This window comes from Arachis ipaensis, chromosome B04, assembly GCF_000816755.2.
Source record: "Arachis ipaensis cultivar K30076 chromosome B04, Araip1.1, whole genome shotgun sequence".
Lineage (NCBI taxonomy): Eukaryota > Viridiplantae > Streptophyta > Magnoliopsida > Fabales > Fabaceae > Arachis > Arachis ipaensis.
The window spans coordinates 130,571,148-130,575,443 of NC_029788.2; the positions used below are offsets into that span (position 1 = coordinate 130,571,148).

Below are 4,296 nucleotides of genomic sequence, written 5' to 3' on the forward strand. Positions count from 1 at the left end.
ACATAATATTTTTAAGAAGAGTGCTAGGGGGCAGCATTTTTGTTAAATTCTGGCCAACACTTAATCATCAAAAGGAAATTGAATGATTCTACACCATTAGATGCAATCTCACACCATTAAAAAAATTATTGATGGCTAATTGATGGCTAAAAACCACAAAATCTGCTGGCCCCTAAATTTTTTCTATTTTTAATTATATTTTATCTGTTAAACACGATTTTATATCTTTATGTCCAGTGTTAATAAATAAATGCAACTAACCTAAAGGTATAAGCTATAAGGGAAATGCTAGTTGTACAATATTAATCAGCATTTAATCAGCCTTTAATTAGATTTAAATAATATTTAATTATTTTTTTAGTGTAACATGTTCCTATTTTGTAGATACATATCTATAATTAGATTTTAATTTTAATTTAAATTTTAAAACCCACCCACTTCATTGGTGGTTACGGTGACTTTGCTTTACTTTCGTAACTTCACGTAACAGATACAGTTTTTTAAATTCCTTATTCTACGGGACACGCATTAGTGAATCGGGATATTCACGCGCATTAGTGAATCCCAAACCAAAAAGGACGCTGCCAGGTGAATTCTCCATCTCGTCTTCATTGGTGAAGACCATCACCACCTTCCAGCTGAAGCACTCTCTCATTTTACATTGGTGAAAGGTATCATTATTTTTCACACATGTGTTTATGTAATTTGTTAAGAAATATCATGTTCAACATTTTTAATTATATTTTAATTTAAACAAAAAAATACTCTGCTGATTTAATTGGAACAAGGTTGATCTTATTTAATTTTATTAATAAAGTTGTTGCAAATAAAGTATATAATCAACAATTAATTTAAAATTGTGTTGTTATTTTTCGATTATAATACATCTGATAGTATGATATTTTATACAAAATATTTTTAAAACACATCTAAAATCAGTCAACTTTAATAATACAATATAAATGTTAATAATACAATTATGAATGGTCGAATATAATTATATACATAAACTAAAATATTTTCAATTGTAGTTTCTTTTTCAATTGTAACACATCTAAAATATTAAGTTATACAAAAAATATTTTTAAAACACATCCAAAATCATAAATCTAAAATTTAAATTTAAACATTAAAAAATAATTGTAACACATCTAAAATTATAAAGTTATACAAAAAATATTTTTGAAACACATCCAAAATCATAAATCTAAAATCTAAATTTAAACATTAAAAAATAATTGTAGCACATCTAAAATTATGATGTTATACAGAAAATATTTTTAAAACACATCCAAAATCATAAATTTAAAATTTAAACTTAAACATTAAAAAGACAGCTTTGTAAATGAGCGCCGAAAAGGAGGAAGGCAGCGTTGAAGATGAGCGCGGAAGAGGATGAACGACAGCGGAGGATGACTTTTCGATGTGCACCTCTGAGCGCGGAAGAGGATGAACGACAGCGGAGGATGACTTTTCGATGTGCACCTCTGAGTTTTCCATGTGCGCCTCTGAATTTTCGACATGGCGCAAACGTGACTTTTCTGCTTCTTTGAGTGTTTTGTACGAGTTTAATTAATAATCTGATAGTTTAAGGTTTATTTTATATTTTTAAAATCAAAATTTTGAATTTTGAATAATTTGATTTTTAGATATGTATTTAAATTATAATATATTAATAATTAAATATATTAAATCTGAAACAAAAATTTAAAATTTAAATTTTAAATTTCAGTTTTTTTAGATTGTATTTTGAATGTGTATTTAATTTTAAAAAGATAATAAATCTATTCATAATTTTTAGTTGTGTTTGTTTTAATTTTTTTTAATTATTGTAATAAAAGGCTGAATGTTGTACGATTTTTAAAGGATACCTAGTTGAACCGAAGCTATAAACCCGCAACAAAATGAAAGATCGCGGTAGAAGTTATCAAAATTTTTACGTTGAATATAATGCTTGTTAAAATCATATAATAAATTAATTCAATTGATTGAGTATGACATGTTGATTTGTCTATTTAAAGATTTTTCTTTTCGTATTGAAGAGGAAATTGATTAATCAATGTCGATGTTAAACTTCATCCGTTTATGAGTCTTCTTTGCAAGTCTTGCTTTGCATTTTATTAGTCAATGGAAAAATATTGACTACATACACAATATATATATGAGTTATATCATACCCAAACAATATGACTAACAAGTGATTAAATTGAACTTGAAATTTAATTTTACATAATACATATTTAAAATTTCTTTATTATAAATTTAAATTGAATTTTAAAATCAAAATTTTATCTTGTAAATACTTTAAATACATGTATTTGATAATTAAATTTATCAAGTATAGTTAATAATACACATTATTCTTGTCATCTCCTCCCTCTTTCTCTCTGTATATATGTATAGTGATGGATCTAAAAAAATTTATTAATAAGGACAAATCATATATAATAAGATAATTTTTAGGATAAAGTGTACTTTTTGTTCTTAATATTTGTATTTTTTAAAAAATATACCTAATATTTAGTTGCATTTAATTTTGTCCCTAACGTTTTCGATTTATGTTAAAATTACCTCTAGATGTCAACTTATATAAAATGTTAGGAATAAATTGGAAATTTTTAGGAATAGTTTTGATACAAATTGAACGTTAAGAATAAAATTGAATAAAAAATTATTTATATAATAAGATAACTAAAATTTAATACTATATATTACTTGAGAATTTTATAAAACTCAATAAGACTAGGACACTTGCCCCACATGCCACTAAGTAAATCCATCTTTATAAAGTATAAACATAATGGTGCTATCAATACGCATCATGCTGATGCTACTATAATATCTAATCTTTCTTGGCACTATAAAAAATGCATGATGCATGATGTCGCAGTTATATTTCCATGCATGCAAATCAAAACGGAAAATGAGGTAGACAACGTAGTACGTGGCTACTAAATAAGAAACTAAAGTATTAATTTAATAAAAATTATTAATTTATTCGAATAAAACATTGTGAATGACCAATTCAACTAACTAATTACGTACCAAACAATTTGAGTTGATGAGTGGCTAACATTAACATAACGTTACTTGGGACGACTTGACCATGAAATTAAAGTAACTTGGTGATACGATCCACCACAGATTGATCTATAGAGTGTATGCTGGTTTATCAAAATTTTGATCAGTTTACATAGTCTAAATGAATAGGACGCATGTGGCTACTAATATGCAAGATAACATTGCAAGGCATATATATTTGAATACATACCCTTCAATATTGTGATACTATAAATACTGAAGTGTAGTCTCATCTTCACTACTCACCAATAAAATATTTTCTAATTAATAATCATATCATATCATAAGATGAGGCCAATTTTTTTTGCAATAATATTCTTGCTTTTGGTTTACGTAGTGTTCCCTCCCTCTTCAACATTCGCATATTCAGTAGTAGAGAAGCGTAAGAACTCTCATCTTATCTCCTTCCTAATCATTTATAGAGTGTTATTATTTATTAGAGATATGAGCATTTAATTTTAGAAGAAAGAATCTTAATAAAAGTTTAAATTTAAAAAATTAAAAGAAAAGATTTATGTAAATAAGTAGAGAGACAATAGATGTATATAAACAGTTATAATTAATAGATACTATGTACATTAGGCCAAAATTATCTCTATATGCTTGGTCTTTGAATTTTATTATTTAAACATAATTTTAAATTTATCTTTCATAATTTTGGTTCGAATAAATTAGTTTCCGATTATTTAGAATAATAGATAAATTCATTTCCAATATTGTTTAAAAAGTAACAAATTAGCCTTCTCACCAATGAGTAATAGTTCAAATGACATAGTCTCTTCGATTCATACTCAATTAAGAGGTTGCGGGTTCGAGTCTCCTATCTTTGGTAAAAAAAAAAAAAATAATTTAGTCTTATCTTTTTATAAAAAATAATATGATTGAGAAATTAAATTATTTAAAATTTTAATAGATATTTAATTTATCTAATTTTTAAAAAAAAATAAAAATTCAATATTTTTAGAAAATGAGAGCATAATGTTGATATTTTCAATCACAAAATATAGGGTAAAATACTCAAATAAACCAAATGCATGCAAATATTACTAATATCATCCAAAGCAAGAAATGATACGTGAATCTCCCAAAGACGTTTTTTATACCAATCAAATTAGGGTAATTAGATTTACAAATTTTAGTAGTAAATCGAATTAGACTAAATAGATTTACTAGGTGAGCTTTAACTACACATAAATCGAATCAGGCTAGCCAAAT

At 25.5% G+C, this 4,296-nt stretch overlaps 1 long non-coding RNA gene across 1 annotated transcript in view; it reads left to right on the top strand.

The window, feature by feature from the left end:
• LOC107638176 overlaps positions 3,313-4,296 on the top strand; it is a 1,835-nt gene continuing 851 nt past the window's right edge. The window contains exon 1 of the long non-coding RNA XR_001619759.2: positions 3,313-3,463. This is a non-coding gene — a long non-coding RNA (uncharacterized LOC107638176). The remainder of the gene's footprint in view (positions 3,464-4,296) is intronic.